This window comes from Helianthus annuus, chromosome 1 (genome assembly GCF_002127325.2).
Source record: "Helianthus annuus cultivar XRQ/B chromosome 1, HanXRQr2.0-SUNRISE, whole genome shotgun sequence".
Lineage (NCBI taxonomy): Eukaryota > Viridiplantae > Streptophyta > Magnoliopsida > Asterales > Asteraceae > Helianthus > Helianthus annuus.
Window position 1 is genome coordinate 79,333,114 of NC_035433.2, and position 19,580 is coordinate 79,352,693.

Sequence of the window (19,580 nt, forward strand, 5' to 3'; positions counted from 1 at the left end):
CATGTGCCTGGATGCCCCACTATCAACAATCCAATGACTACTGATAGTTCCTCCTGAAGCACCCTGCACATGAACTCAAATGAATTAGTTGGAGATGGGGACCCAAGCCATTGTGGTCTTGGGTCTTCCATTTTCATCAATGACAATAACTTCTTGTCTTTGATGGTTGGTGAATTGTGATGGTCCCCCTGATTCAACAACCGTTTTTGGTTTCCAAGTCTGTTTGGTTTCACCAGTGTTTTTCTTTAAAATTTTAACTTCTTGATGATTTGAAGTTTTAGAGTTTTCTGGTTTTACAACAACAGATTGTTTTTGAACCACATCGGTTCTAATCGCTTTTTCTATCTTTTTGACCTGTTGGCGTTTCTGTTTCTTTTCCCTTTCTTTTACAAGGCGGGGATCTTGTTTTGTGGAAACAGTTGGCTTACGGTCAATTTTGCCACGGGGATCATCAACCTTTCCTTTTTGTTTATGAAGATATGGACAATTACGAATAATATGTCCAATGGTTCCACATTCAAAACATGATCTTCGTTCTACAAACCCCGAAGAATCATGTGATCGTCTAGCCGATGATGTTGAACTTTGTGAACCCGAGGTACTAGGTTTTGAACTGCTTGGTTCGTTTCTTTTCTCGACAATAGCTTTCTTGACAAAATCTAAGTTAGATTGATTTTCAAACTTTTCAATTTTGTCTGTTCCCGTCGATTTCACAAAGTTAACATTTTTCTTCTTCTTTTGATTCGGCTTCTTGTTAGTTTGAGCCGGTGTTTTACCTTTGGGTTTGGTGTGATTTTGCTGTGTTGGCACTGTTGGTAATTTCTTGTTGCCAAATTGTTTTCGAATTTCAGCCTTTGGAATAGGAGGACACTGTGTAACTGTAACTTTAGGTCCTGCCTTTCCCAAGAACTTACTCGTCGAATTCTCAAAGACTTTGCAGATTAAGGATTGATTAACGTTCTTAATGGGAAAATCTTTGTCTGAGTAAATTTTATCATCACCAACTAGAGTGTACAGCAAATTCACACTCTCCGGCTCTCCTGCAGATGAGGACTCAGTTGCAACAGTCTTAGCGGGTTGAACAGGGGGATCACATAGAATGTGATTCTCAAGAGGTATGTCCTCATTTTTGACTACCGCATCAGACTTTGCTGGGACAGTATCATCAGATTCATCATCAGACGAATCAGCATCCTCAATCACAACTGGAGGATCTTGATTCTGTTCAGCACTCACAAATGTATCTGCTGACACATCTGAATCTGAGGATACTTCCTTTTGGTATCCGAGCCCTGCAGCAAACTCCTTAACATCTAGAGGCACAGAAGGTTCAAAGAAAACCCTGTCCTCTTCATCAGGCATGGCGTCATAGTTATGTCTCACTGGTGGTGGACACTTCTTGTACCCTATGCATGTGACATCTCTCTTTTCCTTCTGAACGTCAATGATGTGATCTAACACATAGCTAGAACTCAAATAACTGTCTAGCTTGAGTTTGATCGCATCACTTTCGGTTTTCACACAAGCCATCTCTTTTTGCATATTCTCAAGGCGAGATATATACAAATTAATATCAGTTTGTTTTCTTGAAACCATTTTAGTCAGTTCTGTTTTATCCTTCTTTAATGTTTCAATTACTGACTTAAATTCTTTTTCATGGTTTTCATAAAACATGTTGGCTTCTGTGCATTTAGAGAGGTCCACAGTCAACTTCTGATTGTGGATGAATGTCACATCATATTTCTCTTGCAAAGCGTCATGCTTACTTTGCAAGTCACTCAAATTCTCACTCACAGTAGTATGTTTGTCTTGCAAGTCAAACAAACTAGCTTGTAAAGCATCATGTTTGCCTTGCAACTCAGACATACTTTTCTCAAGATCAGCACATCTAGCATGCAACCTAGCACATTCATCACAATTAACAGCAGTGGGTTCATCGACACATACCTGACTTGATGAACCGTCGACATTAGCCATAAAGGCTGAATGGAGAGAAAACGAAGAGTAAGCAGCTTGATCCACCAGAATAGATCTTCTTTGAGTTTCTGCTACAGCTTCCCCCAAGAGTTCATCAATGTCAATATCATCCGAAACATTAGATGTCTCACCCACAGGATCATCACCAGAGTTGGATGATTCTTCATCAACACTCCTGCTGTATCCAGAGGAGTCTTCATCTTCAGACGATTCATCACCACTGGCAGAAGATTCTCCACCATTGGTGTGAACCAGCTCCTTCACAATCTGAGCAAAACATGCTGTTCCATCAGGAGCATCACCACCCAACTGGATTGACCAGTCACAACCTTCATCCACCTGAACTGCAAGTGCTCGGTTGGTTTGGTTGTTGACAGGCACCAATGTACGATCATTGTTTCTGTTCTGCTGGTTGCCTTGGTTCCTGAAGGGGTTTTGATTCCCGTGCTGGGCTGGCTTTGTACATTCCCGTTTAAAGTGGCCCCGTTCACCACAGTTGAAGCACTTAACAGCTTGCTTATCGAACCCATACTTGGTGTCTCGCTTACTTTCCAAGCTGGTTCTTCCAGTACTTTCCATCCAATCCTTTGCTCTTCTCACAGCACTCGCAAAGGCCCACTTGATGTCCATCAAGTCCATCTCCTCCTTATCAATCTGCCTGTAATCTTCTTGTGTCAGATTAATGTTTCCAATCTGACCTTCTATCAACCCACAGTACGCGCTCACTACAGTGTTAAGCAGCTCCATGTGTTCCTTAGCTACTTCTACACTGATTTTAGAGAAGCTTGACGTGTCGAGCTGTACTGTACTTGACTTTGATTGTTGACCTGCAGCAGATGATGTTCCTCCATAACATGCATATTGAGGTTGTTGAGCAGGAGGAGGATGAGGTGGTTGTATTGGATTTCCATACAGATCTGTGGTTGGAGGCGGCTTTACAGGAACTTGCACTGGATTGCCATACATATCCGTGCTTGTGACAAACGCCGTTTGAAGTGGAGCATGTGATCCAGCTTTTGCAGATGAAGTAGTGGAGGTGCCATAATACATCTCTGGATTCTGTGGCACTGCAACTCTCTTTGCCTTCAACGTTTCTTCCTGATCCTTGTTCTCCAGAAGCTGCACGAAATCGTTGATATTTGTAGATCTCAACGTTCCGTTATACTTCAAGATTTCCAGGAAGTTATTCCATTGAGGAGGCAATGCATCAGCAAATTTCTTTACCACCTCTGTTGGAGTCGTTGTGACTTCAAAGTTGGTCAGCTCAGTAAGCAGGTGATAGAAACGGCTTGTCATATCTCCCAAGGACTCCTTATCCATACATGTGAAGCCATCAAATTCTTTCTTCAGTAGATCTCGTCGTAGTTGACGTGTGGCTTCATTACCTACTCCTCTTGTCTTCAATGCATCCCACAACTTCTTCGTAGTCTTGAAACTGACGAACTGATGATAAATATCCTTGCTCAGTGCTTGAGTGAGGATAGCGTATGCTTTCTTTTCTAAGTCATACGTCTTCTTTTGTTCATCAGGAAGATCGGCAAATGTAGCTGTCGAAGAAGCAGCAACCTCGATAGTTTGATCGAATTCCGTAATGAACCGTAACCACAACTCTGTATTTTGACCAAGAATATATGTATGGAAACGATCAACCCATCCCGGATATTCATGAAGATGCATCAACTTTGGAGGCCTGTTTAAACTTCCGGTTTCACTTTCGCTTAGTAGAAGACTTTGAATACTCGGAGTTTGATTTGAAACAAACGCCCATTGACCAGCTGGAGTGGCATTTGCTTGTGAGGATGTAGAAACTGGAGATTCGGCCCATGATGGAGATTGACTGGTATTCATGTATTTTCCACTGTCTGGAGCCGGACTTCCCCACCAACTCGGATTCATGATAGATAAGCAAAATAAATGCTAAGTAAGAAAGATCCGAAAGATAACACAACCGAAAGATCCTGGTCGAAAGATCTGAAATCACAGAAACTTGTTAACAATAAACAAACCTCAATCGAAAGATATAACCTTGTTCGAAGGATCAACAGTACTCGAAAGATTACTGTTGACTCTCGAACAATGATTTCGAAAGATTCAAGAACTCGAAAGATTCCCTTTGAAAGATCCTTATCTTTCGAGCCAAATCCTTATCTTTCGAACAACAGATCTCGAAAGATTCACCAATACGAAGGATCCTAATCTTTCGGACACTAGTCTTTCGAAAAGATTCCTCTGTCGAAGGATATGTTTCAGACTTCGAAGGATGGGTCGAAGGATATAAATCTTTCGAGCCCTCCTTGATCGAAAGATATCGAAGGATGATCTTTCGATGTCGAAAGATATCTTTCGAGAGGCTCTGACACAACTGACTTTGATGTGAAAGGTTGGTGAAAAGGTGACAGGTTGGTAAGGTCAAACTTTCGGCAAAAGGGGATGTCAGATCAACTTTCCCACCAACTTTTGAAAGATTGCCCAAAAAGGATAACCTTATCCTTAAGCCAGTCACCGGAAACACACCGGAAAACACAAAGTTTTCTAAAAACCAATTTTTTATGTTACCCAACCAAAACTTGAACACTCCCGGTTAGTTTAGACACGTTTTTACTCAAAGAAAAAGCAAGAAAACTTGGTAAAAACAGGTGCAAAACCAAGTGTTTCAACACACCACAACTTGTAAAAACCCGGTTTTAAACAAGGTAAAGAGCGAGGCTCTGATACCACTTGTAGGTCCCTTTTCGCGGAGGATTACGAACCTAAACCTTGTTATACAAACCTACTAGCGAGTGCGGAATCCAAGCTAGCAAGCAAACCGAGTTAGTAGCAAGTAGAGAAACAAACACACAAAGATTCACCGATTAACACTAGTCGTATTAATGCAAATGAAGGTTTCGGTTACAAGCTCAATGTTTACAGAAGTGTTCTATAAACTCTCTAAGTGTGTGTGTGAGTTCTGGGCAGAATGCTCTCTAAGCTTCTATCTCTCGGGTGTGTAAAAAAAAATGGCAGAACTCTCAACACATGCATGGGTATATATACCCAGCTCAGCAGGTCTGCTCGAAGGATTCGACAGATGGTCCGAAGGATCATCTGTCGACCACATGTTACACGAAAGATCAGCGTGGACCTCGAAGGATCATCCTTCGAGGTCTAATGGTCGAACCATGGTCGAACCATATCTTTCGATCACCTCGAAGGATCAGGTGTATCCTTCGAGGCTATCCTTCGATCAGAACATCTTTCAACTGTTGTCCAAGTCAAACCGGAGGATGGTTGACTTGGTCAACTTACAACACAAATCAGGACATCGTTTATATCAGACCGAATACAGACAAAGTACAGACACAAGTGCACCAACAATGATGCTAGCAAACGACCGTTATTCGATGAAGATTCATGGATACAAGCTGGTGGGGGAAAGAAAAAAGGCAGAATATATGGTTTTAACCATATCAATGATCCGCATCTTTTAACGACGGGTACACCATCAACACCGGGTACTACTTCAAGAAATGAAGAGGTAGGTGTATTCTATTTTAGTCGAGCTTTTCATTTATTCATAAGTTATATAATGGGTTATAACGGCAATTAGTAAGTCATATCTAAAAGGCCATGCTCAAATTGAATAGATTTGTTTGAAACGAGTCATAATGAGTATAAATTGAATATATTTGTTTGCATTGGTTCATAACCGACCGTATAAAGCCGGACCATTTTACGATATATTTTCATCAATTAACCCACATATCGAGATGATTTTAGTGCTACTTGTTTAAATGTATTATATAATACATTGAAACAACACATTAGCATTTTTATAAGATGTCTTGATAATTCAAATGAATGAGGTATTTTCTATTTAGAGCGTCGTAATGCGTTGTTTGGTTTGAACGTGGTATATTATTATAGGTACAACGATTCAATGAAGAAATAAGGCAACTACGACAAGAGAAAGAAATGGAAAGACTAGAGAAAGAAAAAGAAAGAGTGGAAAAACTCAAAATGATGGAGCAAATTGAGGAAAATAGGATTGCAAACGCCCAAATGAAAGAACAAGTTCAATTCCTTTTGAAGAACATATCAAAAAAGTAGCTCTAACTAGCTAAGCATGTGATCTTTTGGTAAAGTTTGTCAATTCGGACTTTTGTTATGGTACCTATGTTTGGTATTTCTTTCCGTACTTATATTTAGATATTTTGTCGTATTTACTTTTGTATTTACTTTTGAATGTTTGTTTAGTTAGTGAACTGGTACAATTTTATGATATTTAGTTGGATTTACTTTTGAATATTTGTTTAGTTAATGAATCGGTACAATTTTATGAATTTAATGAACTATTTGATTACTGTATTGAAATATATAAATAGTGAAAAATTGGAAAAAAAATATTTTTTAATTCTACATATACTTTGCGACCAAAACAATGGTCAAAAATCCGGCCACAATTTAAACTAAAACTCGTTTGCTAAATCGGTTGGTAGAACCCGGTCACAAAGTTCGTCGTAAATAGTTTCGGTAGCAATTTCTGTTGCTAACTGTTTGGACGCAAAATTTGTCGCAGATAGGTTCGGTCGAAAAACCGGCCGCTAAAAATTCAGTCACAATCGCAGTCGCTAAATGTTAAGTCACAAAATCGGTCCCAAAAAAAAAAAAAACAGTCACAATCCCAGTAGCTAAATTTTCGGTCACAAAATCTGTCGCAAGAATAATTCTGTCGCAAATTTCGTACCTAAATTTGCTACCAAATGTTTAGTCGCAAAATCGGTCGCAAATATATTTCGGTCGCAAATGATGGTCGCAAAAACAATTGCCGACCAAAGTATAACCAACCACCGAAACCGGTCGAAAAGCGGTCGCAAATGGGCATTTTTGACTGTTTCGCGACCATATTGACGGTCGCAAATGCCCTTTTTTGTAGTAGTGATCATGTATGGACAGCCCCATGATGATGTGTACAAGCTTTCCCACATGCTCTGATGTGTGTAAAATGCAACATATAAATTACATCAAATGAGGCATAAAACTAACCATTTTTAAGTACTAATGTTGGAAAAAGTGTGTTTTTGTCTTATTTTTGTATTTTCAGGATTAAATGAGCTCAAATCAACAAAAGAAGCAAAAAGACAGCTAAATCTAACATAAATATAAGAAAGGGAACAAAAGTGGACTGCCCAACCCCTCGACAGCATCCTCCCAAGCAAAACAGAGAAGGTAGAAGACTGAACACGCCCCGTGCTCAGCGAGCACGGGGCCGAGCCCAAGAAGCAACAGAAAAGACAAACCTGTAGAAGCTTGTATTGCTCACCACGGGGCCGTGCCCAGTGAACACGGGGGCGTGCCCAAAGTACTGCAGACGCATTAATTGTAATTGCGAATTACAATTAATGAAGAGAGATAGTGTCAGACAGGCACGGGGCCGTGCCCAGCGGACACGGGGCCGTGCCCAGGCCTTTGTTCAGCCTATAAATAGGAGTGCTTGGATTCATTGCAACTCATCCCTTGGCACACCACCTCTCTCACACTTCATCCACCACCCACCACCATCACAACACCATCATCCATTGTCCATCATAGAGTGTGTGAGTCGTCTCGGGATCCAAGATTGATCGTAAGAGTTCTGGACAATCAAGGCCATGTTTGCCTAAGTCTCTTACATCACTTGGTGAAGACAAGTGTTTAGTATAATACTTTTTATTTTTAATCTTTTGCACTTCTTAATTGGTTTTGTATTAATGACTTTAATAACTAGTCGCTTATGTTGAAGGTGATTCTTCCTTATCGTTTGTCCGTGGTGTCTTGGAATTATTTTACTGTCTATATAAAATAAAAGATTTTCACCATTCATATCTCCACGGTCTATATGGAGGTATGTTGGCTACCTGGTCGGGGGTTAAGGGAAAGGTTTGGTAAGGGTCTTGCCCTTGTTCATCGTTTAGAGGTCCTGCAAGAGACCGGGGTCAAATTTAGTAGGATCTCCTTCAAAACCCAAAGGTATTGGATGGCGGGGGTCCAAACTCTTTGATCCCCTCATAAGTTAACTACTATTAATACTATAACCCGGCTATTTAGGACTGTATCCCTGCTGACTCAGACTACTTAGTTGAGGGTAACGTCACCTCCAAAAGAGGGGCCTACCATAATTTGCATTAATAACTTAATTAATTATCTGTCAATAATCCGACCCTTTAGGATTGTATCCTTGCTGACTCAAACTATTGGGTTGAGGGTAACGTCGCCTTCAAAAGAGGGCCCTACTACAATAACTAAGATAATCTCTTAAACAAGTGCAAAAGTGCGAAAATAATCAAAGGTTATACTAACACACGAGTCGGATCCAAGTGATTCATCCTGTCTATCTGTTTTTACTTTTATTTTATTTTTCAGCATTTAGTTAGTTTTATTTTCTTAGTTTTAAAAAAATCTTTTTCTAACATTTTTTATTTGATTAGACGTTGAGGATAAACCGGTACTAAAAGCTCTTGTGTCCTTGGACGACCTCGGTATCTTACCAACACTATACTACGTCCACGATGGGTGCACTTGCCCATATGTGTGTCTGGTGTTAGTAAATATCGTGTTTTATAAATTTAAAACTTGGCTAAAAGTGTAAAAAGGGCTTAAAATATATACTTAAAACATATATACACTAACACACATCAAGTTTTTGGCGTCGTTGCCGGGGACACAAGGATTTTAAGGAAGCTTAAAATCGACGGCCTAATCAGTTTTTCAAAACTTTTTCAAAACGCGCGCACATTTTTCTGTATTTTAGTTTAGTTTGCATTTACAGTAGGCTGAACACGGGGCTGTGCTCACTGAACACGCCCCCGTGCTGCACATTTTTAGTTAAATACCAAGATACAGAGTCTGAACATGGGGCCGTGTCCACTGAACACGCCCCCGTGTCCAACGAGACCAGTAACTTTAATTAAAACGCCCAGATACAGACCCTGAACACGGGACCGTATCCACTGAACCGTGTCCAGCTTCTGTTTCCTTCTTTGTTTTTGTTTTCTGGTCCCGAGACTCAGTTGTGGTCTGTTGATTGATTCTTATGGATCAATACTCAGGAGGCTACAACTACACCTGTGAGGAGGATGATTATATTAGAGACTATTGCACTAATTGTGGTAACCCGCACTCGGTACAATATTGTAACCTATTTCAACCATCCACTTCATACAACTATTATGAGGAGCCCAGGTACGAGCCATCGACTTCATACACATCCTATGAAGACCAAAGGTATGAACCTTCTCCCTCATACTCATATTTTGATGAACCAAGGTATGAACCTCCATAATCATACTTTGAGGAATCAAGATATGAGCCACCGCCTTCATACGCTTATTATGAGGAACCATGGCGTGAACAACCCACCTCATATGAGTACTATGAAGAACAAAACTACGACCCTTATCCATCATATGCTTATAATGAAGAACAATGGTATGAACCATCTACTTCATACGAGTACTATGAGGAGCCAAGGATCGAACAACCGGATTCAAGCTATGAGGATCCCGATCCTTACTTTATCACCGACATAGCCGATAGGATAATAGAAAAACTCAAATTTATCGAAAGATGCATAAAAGAATCTCGCGCAAGGGAAGAGGAGTCCCGCGCAAGAGAAGAATTAAAAAAGGAAGAAACGATAATTGAGGAATTAAAAATGGAAGAACAAATAAGTGAAAAACCGACACATGAGCTAAACAACGAAAAAGGTGAGGCCGATAACGTTATAATTCAAGAAGAGTCTAATTTTGAAGAAATTAATCTCTTGTCATCTTCTTTTGAAAATCATTGTTTAGTAACCACTCATGCTAAGTTTTTAAAAGAATTAAACACTAACACTAAAATTAAAGAAATGGTAAGTGTTAAGTTAACTAATGATCAAACTTCACTAATAAAAGAAGATCCTTTTGAAATTAACATTACACAGGTTCCATGTTTCTTTCAAAATTCGTTTATTAGTAATGTCACCATTGATAAAGATCTTTGTGTTAACATAATGCCTAACTACATTTTTGAAAAATTAATATTAGTGATTTTTCTCCACTTCAAATACCCATTTTTCTATCTAATCGGAAAGTAATAAAATCAATCGGTGTGGTTGACGATGTCTTGGTTCAAACAAATCAATTGGTTATTCCAACTGACTTTGTCATCCTCGATGACGCTCCTTTAGTCTTGGGAAAACCTTTTGTAAAAACTCATGAAGCTTTTAAAAATCGGAAGTTTAACAATCTATCTCTTCAGTTAGGGGCATTCAAAAGGAGCATAGATCTTGAGCGTTCAATGAAATATCCTTTTGGAAATAATGACCCCCTAATTGAAGATGAAGATGAACCACCTGATACAAGTGAAGAAGTTGACCACTTTGTTGAAGAAGAGGTCGCCATAGAACAAACCTTTAAAGTTCTTGACCTAGATGAGCCACAAAATAAGGTGTCTCCTAAAGACCCACCCATTGAGCTCAAAGAACTTCCGAAAGGTTTGGAATATGCTTTTCTAGACAAAGATGGTAATTTACCTGTAATTATTTCGTCTAAATTAAGTAGCATAGAAAAAGAAAAATTAATCAATCTTCTTAGGAAACACAAAACTGCGATCGCTTGGAAGCTTGTAGATATCAAAGGAATAAGTCCTTCCATGTGCACACACAAAATTTTAATGAATGATGACTACAAACAGTAATACAACCACAACGTAGAGTAAATCCCAATGTGCAAGAAGTGGTTAAAAATGAGGTCATCAAACTACTTGACGCCGGACTAATCTATCCTATCTCCGATAGTCCATGGGTAAGTCCCGTCCAAGTAGTCCCGAAGAAAGGAGGTATGACGGTAATAACTAATGAAAAGAATGAATTAATACCAACAAGAACCGTCACAGGATGGAGAGTTTGCATAGACTATAGACGATTAAATGAAGCAACGAGGAAAGATCACTTTCCTTTGCCCTTCATTGATCAAATGTTAGAACGACTATCCGGTCATAAATTTTACTATTTCTTGGATGGTTTTTCAGGTTATTTTCAAATTCCAATAGCACCCGAGGACCAAGAAAAGACAACTTTCACATGCCCCTACGGAACTTTTGCCTACCGACGCATGCCGTTCAGTCTATGTAATGCGCCTGCAACATTTCAACGTTGTATGGTGGCCATTTTCCATGACATGATAGAAAAGACAATGGAAGTCTTCATGGACGACTTTTCTATCTTTGGAGATTCATATGACCAATGCCTCGATAACCTTGAACGAATGCTATCCCGATGTGAGGAAACTAACCTCGCCCTTAGCTGGGAAAAATGCCATTTCATGGTAACAGAGGGAATAGTACTTGGTCACAAAATCTCGAGCGAAGGAATGGAAGTTGATCGAGCAAAAGTAGACACTATTTCTCGATTACCTCCACCCTCCTCCGTGAGAGCAATCAGAAGTTTCCTAGGGCATGCCGGATTTTATAGAAGATTTATCATGGACTTTTCAAAAATTTCAAGGCCTCTAACAAAATTACTTGAAAAAGATGCACCTTTCATCTTTGACAAGGATTGCAATCAAGCATTTCTAACCCTCAAGTAAATGCTAGTCAATGCACCTATCATGATAGCACCTGATTGGAAATTACCTTTCGAAATCATGTGTGAAGCAAGTGACTTTGCTGTTGGAGCAGTCTTGGGACAACGAAAATAAAAGCATTTCCACCCAATTTATTATGCTAGTAAAACACTTAATGATGTAGAAGAAAATTACACAACTACTGAAAAAGAGTTACTAGCTGTGGTATTTGCTTTTGATAAATTCCGTTCTTACCTTATTCTTTCTAAAACTGTAGTCTATACAGATCATGCAGCTATCCAATACCTCTTCAATAAACAAGACGCAAAACCATGTTTGATCAGATGGATTCTACTCCTCCAAGAATTTGATATTGAAATCAAAGACAAAAGAGGAGCAGAAAACACTGCGGCAGATCATCTTTCATGCTTAGAAGACCCAGCTTTGGTGGCAACCAGGGACGAACAGATCAACGAAAAATTTCCAACAGAATCCTTGGAAATGGTGGAAAGCAGACAAGAACCATGGCATGCCGTCTACGCTAATTACTTAGCTAGCGGTATAGTCACCAAAGGATGGCCACATCATCAAAGAAAGAAGTTCTTTGCCGATGTAAAGCATTACTTTTGGGAAGACCCTTATCTTTTCAAAATGTGTGTTGACCAACTCATCCGAAGGTGTGTCCATGGTGGCGAAGCACGAAGAATTCTCCGCCATTGTCCTGAAGGTCCATATGGAGGACATCATGGTGCCGCTGGTACCGCACGAAAGGTATTTGATTCAGGATTTTATTGGCCAACCATTTACAAAGATGCGCAAGATCTTGTAAAGACATGTGATGCCTGCCAAAGATCAGGTAATATTTCTTCCAAAAACGAAATGCCTCAAAGTGGCATTCTCGTTTGTGAAATTTTTGATGTGTGGGGACTCGATTTCATGGGACCCTTCCCACCGTCAAAAGGAAACAAATATATATACTTGTGGCGGTTGATTACTTGTCTAAATGGGCCGATGCCAAAGCTCTTCCAACAAATGATGGAAGAGTAGTGGTAAGATTTCTTAAAAAAAATATTCTCTCGTTTTAGAACACCCAAAGCATTAATAAGTGATAGAGGTACCCATTTTTGTAATCACCAACTCGAAAAAATATTAACAAGATATGGGGTCTATCACCGGGTCTCAACGGCAAATCACCCTCAAACAAATGGACAAGCCAAAGTGACTAACAGAGGTTTAAAACGAATACTTGAAAAAACCGTTGGTTTAAATAAAAAGGAATGGGCTGATAAACTAGATGATGCTTTACGGGCCTTTCGGACTGCCTATAAAACCACTATAGGCACAACCCCGTATAAGCTCGTCTATGGAAAAAGTTGTCATTTGCCAGTAGAAATAGCTCACAAAGCCTACTGGGCAATAAAAAATGTAAACCTAGACTTAGAAACTGCAGGTAAAAATCGATTTTGTCAAATGAATGAATTAGACGAACTAAGGAATTATGCATACTCTAACTCTGAAATTTATAAGGAAAGAATGAAAATTTTACACGACAAATATATTAAACCTAATGAATTTCGAGTAGGAGACCAAGTTCTATTGTTTAATTCACGGCTTCGATTATTTCCGGGTAAACTAAAATTTAGGTGGTCAGGACCTTTTTCCATCACCCAAATTTTTCCTCACGGTGCAGTAGAAATTAAAGCTCGAAATGGGATTCCATTCAAAGTCAATGGCCAACGGCTAAAACTCTACCGAGGATCCATTGAGGATGAGGAAGAAGAGATCTCGCTTCAAACAGTCAACGAACAAAAAGCATCCACATCATACCTGGTATGTTACGAACAAGTAAGTATACATCGAAAGCAGTAAGTCTTTTAACCATGCTTATTGGGAAAAACGGGCACTCACACGAGCACACACACAAAAAAAAAATAATTTTTTTTTAAACTTTGCTCGGCACGGGGTCGTGTCCGCTGGACACGGGGCCGTGTCTGCTGGACACGGGGCCGTGTTGACGCAACTGTCGGGATAAAACCCTCTTTTCATAACAGTTACATCATTCCACACGCCTCGTTTCCTCGAAAAAGCTCTGGTCCGAGGCGATTTTCTGCAGATTTTCGACGTTACCTCTAGATCTGACAACATCAAGGTATGATTCTATCATCATTAGTAGTTAGATTAGTTACTTGCATGTAGTTAAACATCAAAAATTTGGGGAAAAATCTAGGGTTCTTGAAGTTCATCCGGATCAAACCTCAAATTTTTGAAATAATCTGTTAGTGTTAGTTTAGATTAGTATAATGGGAAGTAAATACACTTGTATTGTTGATAGATTTGCCCGATTTCTCACAAAAACCTCAAACCCTTGTTTTTGAACCGAAAAAGATAAAATTGAAGGGGTAAACGGGTTGTTTTGGGAAAAACGGCACTTGGGGTTTCATTTTCGGGGGAAACCGCACCTACCTGGCCAAAAATTTTCAGATTTTGGGGACCGGGTCGAAAAATGAAGTTTTTGAGTAACAGAACGGGGTCGTGCCCGCTGAGCACGGGGCCGTGTCCAGCTCACTGTTTGCAGTTTCTTTCGAAAATCTCACTGTTTCGTGCTAACTTTTGGTGTATTCTTTCAGATGTCGAAGTTCACAAGATTTAACGCGAATGAGCTCGATGCTAGGGCAAGATACGAGATACTTCAAACTAGGCCCGAAAAATACCCAAGGCAAGTGTGCATGGACCTATTAACCTTGGTGAACCAGCTCGACCGATTTAACAACCTTGTTACCGGACCACTAAGGGTTGCCTTGACCACCCGACTTCGGTCAGTACATCAATGCACTATGAAATTCTACAGTACTTCCACCTTCACTTCAAGGTGTGACCCGTTTGACAATGAGGGGGTTGCATTTCGATGTGGTGGGACAATGTACTCAATCTCTATGGCGCAATTCGGGGCAATAGTGGGACTATATATGGAAGAAGATTCGGGAAATGAGGAAAACACCGGGGGGATTATGAGATCTGGATGAAAATGAGCGCCATGCCGCATGGGCCCAAATTGGTGAAGGACACTACAACCCCAGCAGCACAAAGAGTACTAAGTTGAGGGATCCGCTTTATCGCTACATTCATAGGCTCCTCACTTACTCTCTTAGCCAAAGACATGACAGTAGCGGGGTTGTTGGATTAAAAGATTTGGTAGTCCTTCACTGCATCCACAACCGGAGGGCCCTCGATGTTCCATATCTCCTGCTTCGAAACATGCATCTGAACCGTCTTGCTCGTGCACCAACCCCTATCTTCTTTGGAGGTTGGGTGTACCGCCTCTTCAAGCACTTCACGCGCATTCCTATGTCCTTTGAAAGGAGCCCATGGTCGGGACGAGTTGATATACACATTTGCTGCGCCATGAACCTAACTTATGAGGCGGAAGACGGGTCAGTGAGCTTTCAAAGGATGCAAGGCTATGCATGGAACCCACACGAGGCGCTAGTCCTTCACGCTCCACCTCCCCACTACCAGTATCAACCCCATGGTGATCCGGGCCAATCCTCCTCCCAAGGAGGTGGTTTTCCTAACCTACAAAGTTTACGTGATCTTTTACAGGAAAACCTCATGTGCACCAGGAACACCTACAACCTTGCCAACAACACATACCACCGGGTCGGAGCTATCGAGCGAAACATCAACGATACCCAAGACGACATCGGAAGCATCCGGGAGTATATGGCGGGTCATGGGGATGGAGGTGATGACAGCGATGAGGATATGGACTAGGAGGTTGAAGGAGCAGGAGCGGGTTGATGGTGAACCCACATGTTAAAATCCCTTTTTATCTATCAAAACAATTTCCGGCCTGTGTGCCAAGTGTTAGACAATTTACTTTCCTTAACTCCTTTTTACTTTCTACTTTATTTTTCTTTTACTTTATGGTTTGGATGATTAACTACGGTAATTTAGGACGTTTGGTATTGCTTGGTGTGGTATTTAGTGATAAAACAGGTACAATTGAGGCTTAGAGTGCTAATCATTAGCACTAATAAAGCCAGGACAGGAAAACCGGAAGAAGAAACCTGTTTTTCAGCCTTGCAAACTATCCACACGGGGTCGTGTCTAGCCGACACGCCCCCGTGCCCATCGCCCAGACCTACTGTTTGGCAAATTTCTGCAGATTTTTGGTCAGACACGGGGTCGTGCCCAGCGAACACGCCCCCGTGTTCAACTTCTGTAAGTTCTCGTTACTGGCACCTGAACACGGGGCCGTGTCTACTCAACACGGAGCCGTGTCCAGACTGCCAGTAACATAAAATTTTTTGCTTTTAACACCATTTTGCACATTCAATCAACCTAAAAAAATTATTTTTGGGACACATTGAGGACAATGTGTAATTTAAGTGTGGGGGGATGCTAAAACCTTGAATTTTGCAAGTCCTAATAACAAGCCTTACACAAAACTCTATTGGAACCGCTAATCACCCCAATTTTGTTTTTCAAAAATTTCCATTTTTTTTACTTGTCTAAGTTTAAGTTGGGAATTCTAAGACTAACAAGGTTATATTTTTACAAGTTTACAACCGATAGCGTCGTGATAAAAAGAACCAACATAAGAAAATTATGAAACGGCATGACAAGCTTAGTTAAAATTTGATTATATATACTTGATCATAAAAAATACCCATTCCCACAAAAGTGAGTTTTGAGCCTTTATTGAGCATACAAATATACATCTTTACGCTAAATACTCATTTTTCGTTTCTTGTGTGAATAGCCGCTTGGTTCTTACGACTCTAGAACTTGCCACAACAATTCATTCCCGGTCCTTACCAACTTAAACCCAAGTAAGTAAATGATGGAGGCATTAGGATTAACTCTTTTTCTTTCAACACCATTATTTTTATTTTTCTTTTCACCTACCCAAAAATTCCCCCTAGTTAACCCCTTTGAGCATAAACCTTTTCATTTCTTAACCCAAAACCCTCTTTACCCACCAAAAACCCTTTTTATTTTTACACTTTTATTTTAGTAACAAGCTCGGTTTTCGTGTGACTATATATATATATATATATATTCTACAATGAAGTTGGAAATAAACAAACAAAGCTCCTCAAACAAAAGCTTGTTTGAATAAATACTTCATTAAAAATAAAAAGTCACAAAAACAAAATGTTTTACGAAAACCGACGCTTTTTACGCTTTTCGCCCTTTTCTACTAACCACTAACCCAACCACCCACCTTTATCCCAAGCCTAACCCTTCACCCAAAAAGTCCTCTTGATATTTACAAAGGTATAAAGTTAAAAAGGAGGAGGATTGATTGCTTGGCAAGCTTATGGTAGGAATAAGTTCCATGCCGCTCTCGAGTGATTCACTAAAAATACACCTTCGGCCGAGTGTGAGTGATTTCCCCCGTGAGGTATGTGAACTTGTATATAAATGAAATTTTAGAAAGGCATGTTATGCCTTAATAAGTAATTTATCTTATAAATTTTTTTTAATAAATTGTGACGAATAGGATTGTAAATAAATAAAAATAAAACCTAAACAATCTTGGAAAATCTCGACACTCTATGACAAGCCCAAAACTTTCTCTTCTACCCATTCCATTTGGGAGTGTAAGCCACATATTAAAGAGTTTTGCTTGAGGACAAGCAAAGATTCAAGTGTGGGATATTTGATGTGTGTAAAATGCAACATATAAATTAGATCAAATGAGGCATAAAACTAACCATTTTAAAGTACTAATGTCACACCCCCAGAATCCACCTGCGGAGTATCACCGCTTGGGAGCGTGACTGACCAGGATCAAGCCACCAATCATATTGAACATGTAATTAATATTAAGTAAAATAAATGTAAACCATCCATCCAATACGATAGGTGTTCAAAACATAACCATAGTTTCAAAGTGTAGCGGAAGCATAGTAAATAATCCAACAAAAGTTAATAGTTTTAAATGTCATAATAGTTCAACGTAGAAACCACGATCCCTGTCCACAACGACCCGCTTCTCCAGTGCAAGCTCCAAGTACCTAATGATCTGCAAGGCATGTAACAGAATGATCAACAAACTAGTTGAGCGAGTTCACAGTAAGTAAATGCGTAACAGTAAGTAACGGGTGGCTCTACTGGGCCAATAGTAAGTTAAACAGGTGGGGGCTTCCCATGTTATGTGACCACTAGACTATTCGTATCAACTACTCGTATCATCCCTGTTCTTCATCCGAGAACAGTAGCGCGTATGGGGTGTGCGTAGGTTTTACGCACGTATCCTTCACAACCGAGGATAGAAGTAAGTAATACGTACACGTAGGTTTTACGTGCGTGCCTGACATCCGAGGCAGTAATTGGCATATGACCACGTAGGTGTTATCCTAACCTACGGAACCGTCCTGACATCCGAGGACCATGGTAGGTGATAGTCTAGGAAAAGCATATATACGTTCTTAGTCAATGGTAACCTTTATCCCATTCCCACGACCCGGGAATCCCATGCCTTAGTAGGAGTGTGAACTCACCTTGGTTTGCTCGGTATGCTATGTTATGCACTCACAAGTAATTAATCAAGTCCTATTGTATGCACGTATAACAAATCAGTTCACGTTCGAAATGATACGCATGTGATCTAATGTCGTATGGTGCTTGACAGCCAATATCATGTATCAATCATGTATCACGTATCAGTTAACCCATTCATGCAATTCACGTAATTCATGTGAACATATACAGGATCATGCATCTCACAAAAACTCAGACAAGTATGGGGGTCTCCCCTGTTCAAAAACTCGGATAGTACATGAAATCATCATACAATAAACTCAGACTATCAAGTACACACAGGCTCATTAAACTCGGTCCAAATACAAGTCAATAAACTCGGACCCTAACATTTCATTAAACTCGGCCCATAAACATTTACTAAACTCGGTCCACATATGGTCATTATACTCGGACCAATCAATTAAACATTATGTTCGGACCAATTATACAAATTATACTCGGACCATTATACATCCAATATATATACGGACCAAAGCACACATTAAAGTCGGACCATATGGTTTCTTATACTCGGACAAGGGGGTTTTCTAAGCTTAAACTCGGACCACCTAACATCAAGTAACTCGGACTTAAATGTGCATCAGATAAACTCGGACATGAGAGATGTAACATTAAACTCGGACATATAGCAAAGATTAAACTCAGACTTTCAATCAACAATTAAACTCGGACAACATTCAGGAATTAAACTCGGTCCATATTGCATCCATAAACTCGGACCTATTGTCTTCTCATTAAACTCAGGCACATAACAACATGCATTCCAATACAGGAGAGAATCATATCAGTTACGTTTTTGCTAACATACGAACGTGAAACCCTAACTCATGCATTTTCACACGAACTGTTCAATTAACAATTGTCCATTCATCATACCTAGCATCTTAAATCATCAAGAGGATCGATTATACGATTAACACATCATCACAATCAGAATAATCATAATCAATTTAGTGTACAGAACTATCAAATCAAAGCTAGGGTTTATAAGAATTCACAAGAATCAAGAATTGAAAACAATCAAACAATTAATCACACAATGATTAAACAATTACCTTGTGATGATCCTAGAGAAAGAGAAATCAAGTGTGATGATTATCTTGTGCCAAATGATTTGGTGATGATGCTTGCTAGAGGATTAGAGAGTTACAAGTACGTGCTTTGGTTTTGGTGAAAGTGATTAGTGAAAAGGGGATTAGGGTTAAGTATAATCAAGTTCACTAATGGCTCTCTACACCCCTAACTAATATAATTTACAATAGTACACCATCTCATAACTATTTCATAGTTCCACCACCAAGTTTACACATTTGACAAGTTTCACAAATAACAAACAACTATGCACAATCAAACAATCAAAACGTATATAATTTCATGGCAACCAAATGTGCAATTAAACTACTAGTTAATACATGATTGTGCAATAAATACGAAAACGAATCTTGGAAATTCGAGTTGTCACATTATCCCCAACTTAAAAGAAATTTCGTC